Source organism: Fukomys damarensis, unplaced genomic scaffold (assembly GCF_012274545.1).
Source record: "Fukomys damarensis isolate Sample0158 unplaced genomic scaffold, DMR_v1.0_HiC HiC_scaffold_5, whole genome shotgun sequence".
In the NCBI taxonomy this organism is placed as follows: Eukaryota; Metazoa; Chordata; class Mammalia; order Rodentia; family Bathyergidae; genus Fukomys; species Fukomys damarensis.
The window spans coordinates 11273504-11291587 of NW_022900917.1; the positions used below are offsets into that span (position 1 = coordinate 11273504).

Consider the following 18084-nt stretch of genomic DNA (forward strand, 5'->3'; position numbering starts at 1 on the left):
AGTATTTTAAAGTGACCAACTAAATAATATATCAGTTTTACGAAGTTATTCTTTTGGAGATTGAATGATTAATTTTTTGTCATATAATATGTGGAAATTCATGGTATTCAGATTTTGAAGTTATATGTGTTCAAATTCTGCTGCTTTCAAGTTATCTCGGTAAGTTGTTCCATTTCATCTGCCTAAGTTTCCTTTTGTTTAAAGAAAATGTAAATAAAATTAACCACATCCACTACTAAGTTTCAAATGTTGTAATGCCTGTAAAATCCTGCAGTCAATGTCCTATAAACAAATTATTTGCAGCCATGAAATGGGGCTCACACCTGTATTCCAAGAAGGTAATGTGGGAGAGCTGATTACGTTTGAATTCTGCCTGCATAACTTATTTAGACACTGTCCCAAAATAGAAATGATGAAGAATGGGTGTGTAGTTCAGTAGTACAGAGCTCACCTAACACGCAGGAGGCCCTGAATGTATTCTATGGCACACACACACACATGCACACACGCATACCAGCATTATTTGTATGTCTTAGAATAAACATATCTTGACTATTAATTTATTTCTATAATGCATTTAGAATCTATTTTATTAACTGCAAATTAAGTTTACTGAAGAACCAGACAATGTAAATAATATATTTTAGAAGCCATTAATTTACCTATCAATTTAAGAATCTTGAATTTTTTAGTCCCCTAATTTTAGTGGTTTACCAATACAAAATAAAATGTCTTTTTCAAAACTAGCTAGGCAGCTCAGTAGTGAAAATGTTTGATAAGAGTGAACGAGACCATAGATTTTATCCAGAGCATCACCAAAACAAAAACAAAATTCAAACAATTCCTTTAAAACAAAGTTGGAGTATGCTGATTGTAGTGAAAAAAATAATTTGAATTTTTTATGATGAGGACAGAGATTGTTTCTTGGATTTGACAACAGGAAAATGCCTCCATGATTCACCCTTCTGTTGGGCTTCACCAGTTCCTAGTGCAGGTCCCAAAGCCAACTGATTTGACATTTCATCCTAACCACCACATCATACACACTTTCAACTTCATACCCAATCACATCTCCTTCAACCATTTTTTTTCTAAATAAAGACAATAGTAAGTTCATAATTCTTTCTAACATAATACAACTATCCTATGTATGATCTGAAACACAATTGTCCCTTTCCCAAAGTCTTAAAAGTTTCAGTCACTGTCTCTTCTGAGAATCAAGGTGAACTCTTAGCTGTTAACTTCTATATAAATATTTAAAAGTTACATAATCCCAAAGTGCAACGGTAGATTTTAAACATTCCTGAGAAATGAAGTAATAGAAATTAAGTGGACCAAAGCAAAACTGAAATTCAGCAGAGCCAGCAATAAGTACTTTAACCCGTTATGCGGCATTCAGGGCATATGGTAGTAAAATGTGAGTTTCAAGTGGCTTGGATGGCACCTTCCTCATGCACTTGCCAGTTGCAGCCCCCACGATGGCTCTCTTGAGCTAGTTCCACTCAGGTGCTTCAGCTTTCCTTGGGAGACGTTCATCATTCCTGGCATCTCAGCCTTCCTCTGGTCTCCTCTGCACCTTTGATTGCATTCCTACAGCTTCACACACTCCCTCCTCAGGTGCTCTTTGCCTAGTATTTCTTTGAAATCTGGGTGGAAACCACCCTGACCCAATAACCCTTCCATTGTGCTGCCAGTAACATCATCACCGTGTGGTCAGCACCAAGGTCTGCTGCCAGAGCAGTTAGTAGTCAGCCCCTCTTGGACCACGGCTGTTGTAGCCTCTGAGTGCCTGGATGGCAGCACAGAGAAAAATGCATTCTGGTGGAATAAAATCCCTATGTTGCTTTCTCAAGCAGAAGACACAGGGGCCTTCCTCCTAAATGAAAAGTTTATACTTCGCATCTTTGAGCTTCCACTTTGTAGGGTCTTACGGATTTCTGATACACCATCAAGGCAACTTTTTCTTAGCTGTATAAAGTACCCTATTTTCAACAATGGTAATGTCTCCAACAGTGAAACCCTCTTTAGCTGTAACTTTATGTGCACTTCCTTCAGGGCCAAAATTTAATTTTTCAATTTTTCCTAATCTGTTTTTCCCTCAATTCTCACTATAAGTCTGGCTAAAAGCTGTGAGCAACAGCCCGATCAGTGAACTAAGTCAAAATATCCCGCACCACTAGGTTCATTAATATATCACTCTTAATCTCAGACATCTGCAAAATCTCAGGACATGGGCAAAATATAGCCGAGTTTTCTGCCAAAGTGTGAACACACATAGGGCCGGGGATTTAACTCAGGGGTTCTGCTGCCTGCCTCTCAAGGGCAAGGCCCTGAGTTCGATCCCTGGTACAAATAACAACAACAACAACAACAATGTGTAAACTCACATGGCCTTTAGTCCAACTGCGAGTGCAGTCGTTGTTCCAAACTGAACCTTCCTTAGTTTGGCCTTGATGGTCTACATTCCTACCAGTATCCGTTGACTGAGCTTTGCCCAGAGCTGCCCACCAAACTCTGCCTAATATTCTAGAGTTTCTCTAGCATTTATCTCTAAACACTTCCAAACTCCTCCTACAAACTCATTCCAAAGGCTTCTAAACCACATAGTCAAGTACAGTCACAAAAATGACCTCACTCTTGGTAACAATCTTTTGCATTAGCTTTTTGTCACTGAGACACAGTATCTGACACAATTTAAGGAGGGAAGGTTTAGGCTACCTCAGTTTATGGTAGGCTTTCTTCAAAGCAAGAACATCATAGCAGAAGGATGTGATAGAGCAAAGCTGCTTAATTCACTGTGGCCAGGAAGTAGAGCAGGGAGGAAAGGGCAAGGGAAGCAGGGATAGACCCCCAAGAGCACCACTCCATGACGCACCTAAACACTTCAAGTACTGAGCTCTACTAATCCTCTGGATGTACCTCAAGTTCAAACCTTAGAACCAATCAAGTTGATGTTCCACCCTTACCACTACCAAGGCTGTTAATAAGAATGATTTCATTGTAGTGATAAAGTTTGCAAACATTGAAATGAGCTAAAAAGTGAATAAAGATAGTTCAGAACGAAAACATCTTTAGGGAATCAAGTTATATAAAGCAGGAGAAGAAAAGGGTAATGGTATTGTCATTCAGAAGTTAAGAGCAATTTTCTTCTTAGGTTTGCAAGTGAGTGAAGCCTGATTATTTGTTAATACAGATTATGCTGAAGGGAGGAATAGATTGATGATATGGGATGAGATGGTGCAGTAAGGGAAAATAATGTTTTAGAAGACAATAAATGAAATTCACAATAGGCAGATGGTAATTATTCTAATGTAACAGAAAGAAAAGTGGAAATGAGATGCTCCTAGGTTTGCAGATTTTTTTCCATTAGGTTTATTGGTACATTTTAAATATACAATAAAGTCACATTTATCTTTTGGATCTTGTACCTTTACATGACGTATCTTGGTTCTTATTTTTCCCCCATTTCCCTGTCCTCTGTTTACCCCCTCCACCTTCCCTATTTACAAAGATTGTGTTTCCATGTTTTTCTTTTCCCTTCTCTGCTTTCCCCCACCCTTACCATTTGCAGATTTTTTTATGGGAATACAAGAGCTAATGTTCAATACTTTTAATTTGGTAAAACGGAATCAAACAGGTTTATCAAATGAAAATGTACTGCAATGAATGAGATACAACATTTAAGATGGAGAAGAATGGGAAATAGGTGTTTAAGAGTAGGAGAGCAAGCTTAATTTTGATATGGTGTCTTGCCAAGTGTCTCTGAGTGCCCTTTTGAGATTGATGATTGTGACTCTGCCTAGTTATATGATTTCTATCTCACATTTCTGAGCATTACAGGCACAAACATGGAAAAAGGATTGCTCAAAAGCATGATAAAGTTAAATGCATTTAGAAAATTGCTAGTAATTGTTTCAGGCATATAGATTAGAAACAAAGATTTAGGTGTAAGTTGGAGGATCTTTAACAGGAGAATGGATTGGATTGTCTCTCAAAGTCACTTTCAGATACAAGCATTTCAACACCTCAGAAAAACTGTAGACTCAAAGTTTTCAGAGGAGAAAAAAAATAACCTCAGCGTGTATTTCAAAAATATGAAGCAACAGTCATTCAGTCATCTCAAAGGATGATAAAATGAAAGCTAGTAAAAGGATAAACATGATCAAAAAAGACAAATGACCTTAATATTATTTATTATTAGATTAATGAGGTACTTTTAATAAGGACTTAACAGTTAACTCTTTTTCTCTCCCCTTATCAATTTAAAAGGGAATTTAGTGATGGTTACTCAATGGATCACCTCCCCCATCTATGAAAACCAGATTGTTTGTTGATTAAATTTACAGTCTACCCCAAAAATAGTAAAGGAACTTATGGTAAACTTTCCTGGTACCCATTACCTTTGTGACTCTCCACTTATTTGATGCAATGCCAAAAGCACAGTGAGTGAAAAGTAACTGGTAAGATGTAGTATTTTAAAATCAAAATCCCTGCCCTGTGAAAGGTACTGTTAATAGAAAGAAAGGAATCCACAGGTTGTGAGAAAATATTTGCATCTCTGGTAAAAGACTTGAATCTAAAAAGAAAAGAAAGAGTCGGGAGTGGTGGCACATGCCTGTAATCCCAGCATTCGGGAGGCTGAGGCAGGAGGATCACTGTGAGTTCAAGACCAGCCTGGGCTACCTAGTGAGTTCCAGGTCAGTCTCAACTACATAGTGAGACCCTGTCTCAAAAAACCAAACATAAAACAGAAAAAGAAAAGAAAGAAAATACCTCTTAAAATAACATTGCATCATAGGGAAAATGAATGAGTCATGATATACATGCACACATACTATGCTATTTGAATGATAATATATTTAAATATTCCTCTAGAATATTGATTGCAACTTCAAACATTTATTGCCTCATCATTCTAGTGTGGTAGTCATGTCTGTAGTTCAGGGACTTTAGAGAGACAGAAATATCCAGTATTAAGAAATGCCTCCTCCTCAAGAGATCGGGACAGCTCCTCATCTCCAGTTTCACTGCTGCCATCTGGCTTCTCTCATGACACGTTTTTACAAAATTGCAGTGTCAGCTTGGTGGCTGCAGGCTCTTCCTCTCCTCATTCCTCTTACGCTATTGCCACTTCGAGCTTTTACTTAATGCGCTTTGCCAAGTTCAATACTGACAGAGCTTTCCCGAGGACTGCTTCCACGTAGACCACGCGGTTTTGGAATTTTTAATTCCTCAGAATACCTCCAACCTTGCAAAGTGTATGACCCATCCATATTTTGTGTGGCACTGATTCACATTGTTTGCCTTGAACGGAGCTCATTTTCCCTGACGTCTTCACTTAGTTCATTGGTTTCTTCCTCATGAAATGTTCCGTCTAACCATTTTTGCCATATCATCCCACACGTTGTTGAAGTACCTACTCAAAACCTTCCTAAGACTTTTCTTACTCTCTAGTATTAGTGAGCTTTCCTTATGTTGGGGCACACTAGTGCCTATAATTTAAAGAAGGAGATGTTAATTTAGCTCATTGTTGTGGAGTTTCAGTCCCCACTCCAAGTCAGAAACATCATGGCGGAAGGGTGTAACGGAAAGCAGAGCCCGGGAACTGTTGGAGAACAGGAGCCAGGGACCTTTATGGTATCCAGAGCCATGCCCTCCATCACCCCCCAGACGCACCCAACGGCGTGCTCCTCTACCCGGCTAGGTGTTCCTTAGTCCATGGAAGTTGACACAGGCAGACTAATGGTCATTGTTTCCACTCAGTTGCAAACTGCCTCTAACTCCTATAACATGACACATAACTTAAGACTATGTTTTGTCTTTGAAAAACATTTCTGAGTGTTAGGAGTTGAGAATCTGATGTAGGATGGTTCGTATTTATTCATGCTTGACAAAGGGAGTTGGGTAAGGTTAGTGAATTAAATTGATTGAAACAAGGAGACTGCATCTTCAGCATTTTCCCATTAATTTTTCTGATCGCATGAGCTGGTAACACAACTGGAACTCATCATAAAATGAAATGACTTATGGGCAGCAATTGGCAAAACGTACACATTCTTTTAAATCAATATTGTTGGACTCATTAAGGGTCTCTATTAGAAAAGCTCTTGAAGAACTCAGGTATGTAACTTGCTCTGTTTTGCTTACCATTTCTTGTTCTAATCTCTAAGGTGAGAGTCTCAGCAGCTGTGTTTTGAAGTTTTAAAAGCTTTGTTTCTAATTTGAAATGGCTATGGAACAGAACAGGCTCTTAAAGAGAGAAATTCTGCCAAAGAAATATAAAATCTGGCAGCATTTTCTATGATGAAAGATACATTAAAAATTTAAATATCTCCTAAAAATTACAACCAAATGTCTGTGAAAGCTCAGCTTGTAGGATCCTTACCCAGCCCACATTTTCCTTCTGGAAGAAGGGCTTTATCTCCTTCCTTCTATTTGGGAAGGGAGGAGTTTTGAAGAGCAAAGAGAGATGTCGCACTAGGCAGGGGTAGAAATTTGTTCTCCTCTTAAGATTAAAGAGTAATTTTGGTTCTAAATTTTGTGTTTTCACTTGGATTATTAAAATGCTGCTATATGCCTCAGCGGGGAACAAGCTACTCATCCAGTTATATGAAAAGTGTAATTATATACTTTTTCAAAGAGACGATAATAACACAAATTCATGACATTTTTGAATGTAGACTCATCTTCACCCATTCTCTTACCCTGAGCTTTCGAAGCTACCAAACTCCTTCATGAATCTTCCCTTGGTATCACAGAGATCATTAATTTATAAAAGCTTCGAAAGGTTTTTTGTCTATCCGCGCTTAGCAAGTAAACTTTTCTGAAGCATGCTGCACACCTGTGACACTTCCTTCCTGACCACACAACACTATTTCTATAATTACCACTTACTTCATCTCTAAGTTAATTCTTCGTTTTTCATATATCCATTTATTCTCTAAGGATTATAACCCTTTTTTGTTCTCCAATGACTATGAAATATCCTTGTTTCCCCGAGTTAGCCATTCTGTTCACCAATTTTTTGCCCTTTTCTTGAGTTAACTTTCTGCTCTCACTCTCTGAAAATAATCATTTCTCAGAGTTATAGCTTCAAAACTCTTCTCTTCCTCTGTATCTTTTGCTTCAGGAATATCATCCCCCCTGAAGTCTTCTACATGTTGTGTTTCATTCTTCTACATGTTGTGTATTTTCAAGATGTAAAATTTGAATTAATTTTTTCTCTGAAACGTGTTGAGGCTATCACTCTCAAAGTGTGTTGTTTTAATGATGTGTTATCTCTTATACTTATCTTGCTGCATTCAATAATGAAATCATAGATTATGCAGCCATATATTATACGATAGGATAAAAGTATCTTCACACAGCTGTTACTGATTAAAATACCGCATGTGCCAGTATTTTTGTTTTCTAGTGAACGACTTTACATGCCACAGAAGTTCGCACATGTAACAATGATAAAAGGCAGTACTTGAACCCAGGGCTTTCATTTTAGCATTTAAATTCTTTAAGACAGTCCAAAACTAGCTTTTTGGCGTTTTCTTTCCAGTTCCACCATATTGTGTTACAGAATGTTAAACCTGCTTTTTAAAGAAAAAAATATCATTTGAGTTGTGTAGTGTGTATTTTTAAACATGAATTTAAAAAACCCTGAAATTTAACAGTTCCTTGAGGCAAATTGTTCTTCCAAATGCCTCTGTCTTTTATCAGCTCTACAACACAGCACATGGTTCTGCTATCGTGTGGCATGATTCTGCTAAGTTTCACCTGTAAGAATCCCATCCAGTCTTCAAGTGGATTTGCTTCATCTTCCGTTCCTACAGATTTTACCCATACTTTCTTGATCATTTGAATCACTTGACTTGTACATTTATCAGATCTCCACGGTTGGTACTTTCTCTGTCTATTGAGGAAAATAGCATGTTACATTCATCACCAGGTCAAAAATATTAGATTCTCAAGAAAAGCTTGCTGTGTTTAATTTGAAGAAACCTGCACTGCCACCACCTTATTCCAGTGTTATTTCATAAGGTTAACACAGTTAAGACTCCTTGTATGGTGATTATCCATATGGAAAAGGAGTATCTGACCTCTCCGAGTGGACTCTTGAAATACATATCACTTAGCTCTGAAAGCTGTGTGTACCGAGAGCACAATTGTCTTATTGATGCTTAGGACCCAAATATTTCAGCAAAATATTATCTCATAAAACTAATTTCTATAAAAGTGAATCTATTTTAAATGGTATAAACATATAGGAGAATCAGTCAAAATGGATTTTTAAACCACTCTAGTATTTTCATCTAAGCTGGTAGGATATTTAGGATATATGACTTACAGAGACACTCACGTAGGAAAAAAAATCTAAAAAAGATAACAAGGTGAATAATAGGCCCTAAACTGTGAACATATTTTGATAAGCCTAGCATTTATTTGTACCCTGTGAGCTTTACCCGCATGGTCTCTTTATTGCTGGAAGGGAAAGCAATTTATTGAAAGATGGTAAAAATATTAAAGATGAAAAAGTTAATGAAAGTAATAATTTGAGGACACAAGTGATTTAAATCACGGTGATCCTTTACTGAAGGAAAGTTCAAATGTACATATTTAGAAAAATATTAAAATATTTCATTAAGGGAATAAAACCATGTGGGGATGGTGCACTATTTCTGCCAGTGGAATATTGAAATAGCAAAAGAATGTCAATTCTATGAAAATGAGATTAAGCATGTATTTTATGGCATGAGCTTTCAAATGATAGCTTTTAAAAAAATAAATTCTGATAAAAATGTAGTATCTCTATCAATGATAAGGAGAGCCTAAACACAAATTCAAAAGATCAAATCCGTCAGCCTTTCCCAGAATACATTTGAAGATATTCTTTCTCAGACTTATACCGTGTAAGTTTCCATAGGGAAATAGCTTTTATCAAGTATATCTGAATTGTCTTAATGAAAATGCTTTAGGGCCAGGGATTTAGCTCAGTGGTTCCACTGTCTACCTCGCAAGCCCAAGGACCTGAGTTTAATCCCCGGTACCAAAAAAAAAAAAAAAAAAAATGCTCTTCTTATGTTGAAAGTCCAGTGTGACTTGGACAAAGTTAAAAAAGTGATGTGCCCTTAGTTATGTTATATAATGATATGAATTACAGGTGTTATGAATTTTGAAACAAAAATAAGAGAAAATAGTAGGAAATGTGATACATGGGAAAGAGATATTTGAGCAATGAAATTGTTTTTCTTCAGTACTGGAGACTGAACCTAGGCCCACTTGACATTGAAGTACATCCCCAGCCCTTTTAATTTTTGAGTCAAGATCCCATTATGTTGCCAGTTTTGCCTCAGCCTCCAAAGTAGCTGGTATTACAGATGTGTCGCACTGTTCCTGAGAGACTGGCTTTAGCATAAAAATGATCCATAAAAGAACAGAGACAAGACATTTGGAGTAAGAAGAAATACGAAAAGATCTATAAAATATCAGTCAAAATGTAGAAACAGAAGAAGAGGGAAAGTACCTGTCTGAAATAATATTTTCCCTCTAAAACATCTTATGTAGAATTGTTAACTACTCTTAACTTCATTCTCATATTCAGTCCTTCAAGAGTATTTATTGTTTGTGCTTCCAAAGCATATTCTAAATGTGGCCAATATTCTTTTCAATTAAGACTTTCTTAATGCATGCCTCTGTCATCTGTTTTAGACCATATAAGTCCCACTTGGTCTCCCTTTTACTGTTCTCATCTATGTTGTATTCAACACAAAGCAGATAAAATGATCTTTTATAAACAGATCAAATTAGTTCATTTCTCTTTTCAAATCCTCCAGTGGCTTTTCCTTTTACACTTAGAATAAAACCAATACTTGAAAAATATTGTACAACCTGTTCTCTTTCTTTTTCGCTGAACCCATTTTGATCCCTCTCCCCATATTCCCCTCTGATCAGCCCTCACTGCTTTGAAAACCACTCTAGCTCTTTCCTGCTTGAAGTTCCTGCAGGGAAACCCCTGTACTAATGCCTTCTTGTTAATAAGATATCAGATTGAATGTTTACTTCCCAGAGATTGCTTGTCTGATCACTCAGCCCTTTCTTGCTATGTGACTCATCAGTGCCACTTGGTACTTGTCATCTGATACTTTTGTGTTTGTGTATTTATTATCTCTGTGCTGATCTTTGACCTGATGGCTTTTGACCTGATGATGAAACCATGCCTTGACTTTCCCTCTTTGCTTTCATGGGCCAGTCAGGGAGTAAACAAGGAAGGGTGTTTCAGAGGCTTCTTGCTTACTTTGGCCATTCACACTGTTAGGAAAATGAAAGGTGTAAAGCAGGAGAGTCTCCTCTCTCCTTTCTCTCTCTCTCTCTCTCTCTCTCTCTCTCTCTCTCTGTCTCTCTCTCTCTCTCATGACTAAAACTCTTGTACTTGAGAAGCTGAACAAGACTGTTGCAATTTTTCAGTTTTTCATCTATCCCCTGTGTTCCACTTAGACTGATTTGTTGTCCTTTTATCAACTCTGTTGTTGCCTAACTAGACCTAAATTCTGGCATTCAGCTTCTCCCCTTGAAAAGGACTAATGCGATATTTGCTGTCCATGTGGATCCTGGAGAGTTTGTGTCTTTTCACAAGAATGTAAACTCCATGGGAACAAGAGCTGTTTTGTCCTTTTCCCCTATTTATCCTTAGGCTCATATTGCCTGGTGTAAAAAAGAAAACTATTTTTGCCTAGCTTCAGAAAGTAAGATATTTGAAGTTGGTATAATGAGTTCAAACTATTCAAGAGTATCTAAAATAAGTTTTTAACAGCATTTATCATAAGATTATAAAGATCTCATATTAGATAAAAATTTCAAATTATTTTCTCAGTCACCTGAAGATCTATTTTTTGCATTCCTGTTTCCAAGGCAGGTAGAATTAAAGGTGAAGGAATAAAGTAGACAATAGGACTGGGCTGGGTCCAGAGATTTTATGAATCATTCAATTTAATGGACATTTATTGAATGCCCACGATATACCAGGCACTGGACAAATTGCTATAAGCAGACATGTAAAAGGGGGCTTTTTCACTACATAGAAAACACCGGAAGTTAAAAGTTTTAATGCATAATGATAAATACAAGTATAAGAATATATGTAATATACAGAGGAACAGATTATTAAGTCTTTTGGGACTACAGGGATGAACACTGTAAGTGTCCCCAAGAGGAGGTGACAACGTAAGTTTGTTGAAATCTTCTAGATATACAGGAAGAGTAGAAGGAGGGAATTTCAGAAAGCGCGTGGGTCTGGAACACATGCCCTGACACAGAGCTGTAGACCTTGAGCGGATAGTAGAGCAAGCCCCAGGAGAGTGCCGAGCGGACAAGCGAAAGGGGAACTGTCCCAACTACTGGACACCGCCATGATTTGTACTTCACTCCAGAGTGCCGTGTTGTTTAAACACAGCACAAAGAAAGGGTGATGTAGCATGTAAAGGAACACTTGATGGAAATTTACAAATACAGGCTCATTTTCTCCAGTAAGAAGCCCGGAAGAATTACTTTTCGGCGTCAGTTCTCCTGCTCCATAATGGTCCTTATGGCTCAAGCGTAATTTTTTTTTTCTTTTTTTGGTATTGGGGATTGATATTGAAACCAAGGCCCTTACCCTGAAGTACATTTGCACCTTTTAAATTTTTATTTTTGTTTTGAAAGTCTTGCTAAATTACTGACATTCCCAGGCTGAATTTGAACTTATGATCCTTCTACCTCAGCTTCCCAGAGTGCTGGGATTAAAGGAAGGAGCCACCATGCCTGTCTGCTGTTTCTGCTATTCTTATCTCTTATTCTTTGCTTTTCGGTTTTGAGTCTTATGTTGATTGTCCCAGGAAGGCAGAACACTTGCACTTCCTGCAGACATCGAAACCTCATTCAAAGGAAAAGGATTAAAAGCAGAGTTTTCTTGTTTTGAGGACTTGTATTTTAGGAAAATCTTAGCCAATATCTATTTAAATAGCCATAAAGTTTTGACCTGTGCACCCTTAGAACAATCACTGGTTGAGCAGAATGGAGCCAATAGAAATGGTTTAGAGTGATCACAGGTCATCCCTAGGACTGGCATGGAAACCAGGAACAGGAACTCATATCTTAAATGACTCCCCCAAAGTTCTTGGGAAATATTTGCTTTCACACATTTTGAAATATTCTGAAATGTTCACATTTTTGCATGGGAGCTTTGCAGTTTTAAAAGATGCTAAGGTCAAAGGGAGACTTGAAAGTTTGTAGTGATACCATAGGGCACAGCGGGGCTTAGTCTGTGTGGAGGACTCTGGGACATTGCATTGAGAGACACAAAAAGCCCCCCAGCAGTGAGAACTTGGGGGAGTTTCTGGAGGGTCTGTGACAATATCTTTTACCATGATTGCCAGGGAAGAAATGTTTAAGTACCTATGTATCTATCAATTATTCTATCAGTTAGAGACTCTAAAGTAAAACCCTGCCTTCTGTCTGCGAGTCTGCTTTCCTTAACTAGATGCTGTTGATATAGTTCAGATTTCCTTTGGGTTCAAACTTTCTTACCCAAAGAGAAGACATCTTTACAACTAAGTAGTTCATGGTTTTGGAATTCATTGTGCATGATAAACTGGCTATTAAGACTCTGAATTTATTTTTTATTTTTTTTAAATATAAAACAATGTGGCTTCTGCAATTGTAAGTTAATTTCTAAGATAGAAGGATGACCTTAAGGTTATAGTTTCCTCACTTATCTCTACTTGCATAGAAATCCCTATGTGGAACTTTGATTTGGTTTAGAAGATTAGAGTGTGATACACTCCATTTCAATTTCTTTGGGTTTGTATATTATAGTCTCTAACTAATATGAGTTGGTAGAGACATTGATACTTGCATATATCTCCCCTAACAATCACAGTAAAAATTTTTGCCATCCTGGGAAAGCTGCCCTGAAAAGTTTGAACCTATGGAGACTGCTTGGGATTTATCTTTTTAAGTTAAGAGAATCCATAGTCCAATTCTGAATGCGGAGATATTCGTTATTATCATATAGCATTTGACAGTATTTTATACTATTTATATCTTACTAAAATAACCTAAAATATCTATTGATAGAGACTTTCTGAATTGTATAACTGGAGGAAGAAAAAACCTTCCAAGGAGAACTCCAGGTTATTGCACAATCCTCTATCCCCTTTTTGGTGGCGGAGTGGATTGAATGTCAGGCTTCATGCCAAGGGCAGCTCCTGTGGGTGAACTCTGGCTTCTATGAGGCCACCCCCTGATTAATTTCAGAAAGCTCTTACCGAGATGTGCCTAACATTAAAGCACTCTTTCTTGCCTTTAATTTTAACTTCTCTTTTTACTAGAAAGACACCTTCTATGTGAGGGGAAATATTGATTATAAAGTTTATCAGAATAATTTAACTTTCAGATGTCTGCATTAGAGGAGCTGCCTTACAGTAGTCATTCCCTTAAATGAGAAGGACTTCAAAGTTAAACTCCCCTAACTTCTATGACAGACACTTTTTATTCATTAAAGAGCCACAGTAACATGTCATGATGAAGTGTTCAATGTATATTTCTTTTGACAGATTTTGCTTTAATACTTAGCAAATTGATTTATGGAATTTTAGTTAGAACGCACCCAGGGAAAATGTAATCTCCTCAAAATGTTCCTCAATGGGCTGTAATGCTGATGAACTGAATATGAAAAGCAGAGTTTGTTTTACATTACAGTTTTACTACGACAGTAGGAGCTTAGTATGCCAAATCTGCATTAGTGACATACACAATAATTTAATGTGCATGTCAGCACCTCCATGTAAGATTTGAGAGGCAAATATTAAACATAAATAGTCAGTGTTCTATCTTACTGGTCCTGCCAGTCTGTGAAGCACTGAGCAGTTGTCAAGGAGAACAAGAGTTGCACATCAGGTTTTACACTTTAAGTGTTGTTCAGAAAGTGTCTTTTGAGTTTATTCTTGCATATTTTTACTCCTTTACTGAAGGAACAACTGACACTGACAGATAACAGCTCCAGAAAGAGATCAAAGGAGATTTCATGTAGGAAGAATCTTTGTAAGCCAGAATGACCTATTCAGATAATAATTTTAGTATTATTTTAAACATTTATTCAGTGAAATAAAAATTACTGATCACTTTAGTTTATTTATCACATTGAATATCATAAGGCTTATTTCATCTGTCCTTCAAGAATGTTTTCTTACTCGGAGGTGGAGTTGGTGTTAACTGTTTAAAGCTTACCGTCAGTTGATTTATTCCTGACTACTATTCTTAAAAATAAAATGAGTCATTTTGGAAGTTTTCTTTTTTAAAATCAATGAGCTACTCCTAATAAAATATCAAAGTTTAATGATCAATGAACCTTTTTAAAAACTAAAGACAAATGGAATTATCCTGATGACATTTCTTAGTCCATTGCTATCCTATAGGAATGTGAGGGTCAAAGGTAGGGCATTGGAGAGGCAGTGGGTACAGATGGAGCTAATGTTCTAAGGGGCATGATGTTAATGTTGTCTTTTCTATGACTTGTTTACTGGAGGCAAATGTTCTAAACATACCAAATCTCTACTGAGAAACCTTGGAATGGTGACAAGCATTAAAAATTACTAAATTTTACTAGTTTAACTATTTTTCAGGACTAGAATTTTTGCACTAATTTCACTTCACAGGTTGATTTGTAGGGATTATATAAGTCAATTCTAAGTCCCATTAACTGTTTTTTTTTTATGGTTAGAGCAACCAAATGACAGCACTCATATTACAGCTTTTCAATTAATGCTGTTGATATATATATATATATCAACAGCATTAATTGAAAAGCTGTAATATATATATATATTGGATAATTTAATTCCTTAGGTTAAAAAAATCTATACATCACAGACAGATAATTTGTGTAGGCTTTTTGAATAAATTATACTTCATCACTTGTGTTTATATTTTGAGTTTACAGAATATTATTACATTATATCCTTATACATTTTTAGTAATCATCAAAAACAGTACTAATATTTTATTTTTCAAAAGTATCGTTGTCATACTATTTACCTTTCTTTTACTCTATAACATAGAATGTGTCTGTAGAATAGAACAGTAGAAAATATTCTACAGCCCTTCACCAATTATGTTAAAGCACTGTGCTTATCTATGACTAAAGATCTAAAAAAATATGATTAATCAAGAAACAAAATCTGATCTCTGAATGACATGTTTAAGGCAAAATAAATCTAAAAAAACACAGAACAAGTGGTGATAAGGAATTGTTTTAGAGCTTCTAAAAAGAGAAAGATAAAGGTGAAAATAAAGTTCTCAGCTGTCATTTGTTTTCACAGTTCTGTTAAAATTAAGATGGTAAAACTTTATCAGATAGCAAGATTTTTGAGGATTCTAAGATGAGGAACGCACTACAGTTAATTTTGGGGGTTATAGGAAAGTTATAGGAAGTTGTATCATAAGATTATAATTGTTCTCTATTCCATGAATGTGTAGAATTTTAATTCTTTTGTCTATGGCTTATCTTTTGGCTTAATTAGCTACTTAACTAATAAGGATGCTATTGTCATATTAAAATCTACATAAGTAATACTTTTTCCCAGTGCTTTCCTATTTCTTTCCTATTTCTGTTCCTGTACAAGGTGTTGCTCCCTTTGGAATTGTTCCATTTTTGACACAATTATTTTATGTTTCATAGACATATATAAGTACTGGAAATAAAACCATAAGATTAACTGCCTTCTGGTGGCAGAATTTCGACAGAAATAAAGTTGAATATTGGAGAGTCTGGGCAGATAGCAGCATCAGCTTACTGGTATATTTGAAATTTTATACAACAGGCCAGGTTTGGGAATAGTAATAGTAATAATAATAGTAATAGTAATCGTTGTTTTGAATATTCATCAAGATAATGAGAGCTCTTGGATATTTCACAATACAATGCTTGGGAATAATATCCAGAATGGTCATAGCAGCAATGCAAACAAAGCAGTAGATAAGAAGACTAATATACAAAGATGTGTGATTGCTGGATTAGTCTCCTTTGTATGACATAACTTTTGTTCCATTGTCATTACCTCGAGAAGAGATAATAATGATTTTATAAAGGAGATAAAATCAGAAATACAAAGAAAGACAATTGCCTTTATTTCCCTTCTCTTTAAACTCTTAAATTTTTTAATAAAAGTTAAAAATTGTTTAAAATATCTAAGAGAAATTACCAGTTTATTGTCAACACTTTGAAAATAAGATTCTTTATTGTACACTGTAGATATCGGAATAGATATAATTTTACAACTTACAAATAACTAGGTTAATAATATCAATTTTACTTCTAGCTAAATATGATATGTTGAAGATTCAAGACAGAGAAGAAATAATGAATGGTACAAAGTCAGGAAAAATAGCCAAGAATGGATTATTCTAATACATTTTCCGTTCTACTTCAGGAAACTACTAATTCTTCACTTGAGTTATTTTGTCCCCATCACATAGAGAGGTCCTTTAAAAAATAGAACAGTAGAAAATATTCTCAATCAGAGGCCAGGTATGGGACATGTGTCCAAAAATCTCATATATGATACTTTTGAATGGCATCGAATAAGTTAATTTAATGTAAATTTTTTTATTGTTGTTGTTGTTTCCAGACCGGGTCTCACTATGTAGTTGAGACTGACCTGGATCTCACTTTGTAGCCCAGGCTGGTCTCGAACTCACAGCGATCCTCTTGCCTCAGCCTCCCGAGTGCTGGGATTACAGGTATTACAGGTGTGCGCCACCATGCCCAGCTTTTTCATAGAAAATTTTGAAATAGAAAATAGCCCTTCTGCCAATATGAGAAGGCTCATTTTTTTTCCTATCTTCTTTAAGAGTACACTATTCCACACTCTTAATGTTTAATCCAGACCCTCAGATCATTGTAGAAATATTCTACAAAGGGAATTGGCTTGCTATGGACATGAAACCATTTAATTCTAATATGAGGAAATGGAAAGAGTTTCATGGGTAACAAAATTAGAACCAAGTCTTAATGATGCTTAGGTAAAATTGCTATCAGACTGGCTTGTAAGGAGATCCCTCCAAAGAAATGATAACCTCAACTAACAGACTTCCAGGATATATCATTGAGAAAATGAAAAAATGGAACAAATGCTTTGTAATTAGGGAAGGGCGGAGGGGTTGGAGGGAGGGCAGGATATGGGAAAAAATAAGAATCAAAATATGTAAAGGTACAAATCTCCAATGATGAATGTAATTATATTGTATACCTAAAATATACTGATACAATTTAAATTTTAAAAGGTGCCTACTCAGAAAAGACTGCAGGTGCCTAAGGGTGAGATACACTCTGATTAGAGGTTCACATAGATTGGACGTGTCCTTTAAGAGAGATGATCTAAGATGTTTTGCTTATAACATCCTTTATATTATTTTCATTTGCTTCTTTATCTTCAGATCAGGTTGTTACCCTTTTCTTTGTGCACTATATTAATTTATGGACTCTTAGTATCTAAGATTCTTAAGGCTTTGGTAGTGATGGGCCTAGAAGAACATTAAAGGCTACAGGATCAATATATGGCTTACCATGGATAACTTTGACCATACTTTAAAACTACGATTGCCTTCTCTCATGTCTGCTTATCTTTGTTACTCTATCTTGCCTCAAAATGAGGACAATTGAAATTCCGAGGATAGTATAGGTTTTAATGATGCATGGAATATAGGGTGTTTCTCAGGGAAGATATGGAAGACAATAAAATTTAGAGAAGTTAAACCCACCAATGGAGAAAAATAAGTTTCTTTCACCAAAATTTAGGCATAAATTACAAGAAGGAAATTTTAAAGTCAAGACAAGCAAAGCAAAACGGAGATACTCAAAATGACTTTTAAACTATCACAGCTATGAGAACCCCCAAGCATCGGAATTTCATGTTTTGGTTCCCTGTCTCATGTTTTGGTTCTCTGATGGAGGGAAATGATTGAGTGCCTGTTATGGGTTAGGCAATGTATAATTTATCATTACACTGTCAAAGTAGGAAAGGAAGCTGAGTTTTATATTGTTACTTTTTCAAAAGCTTG

The 18084-nt window shown here is 36.1% G+C and overlaps 1 protein-coding gene across 2 annotated transcripts in view; it reads left to right on the forward strand.

The window, feature by feature from the left end:
• The window catches only part of Csmd3 (CUB and Sushi multiple domains 3), a 1090649-nt gene that overhangs the window by 437908 nt on the left and 634657 nt on the right, over positions 1–18084 (forward strand). The gene's annotated exons all lie outside the window — the stretch shown is intronic.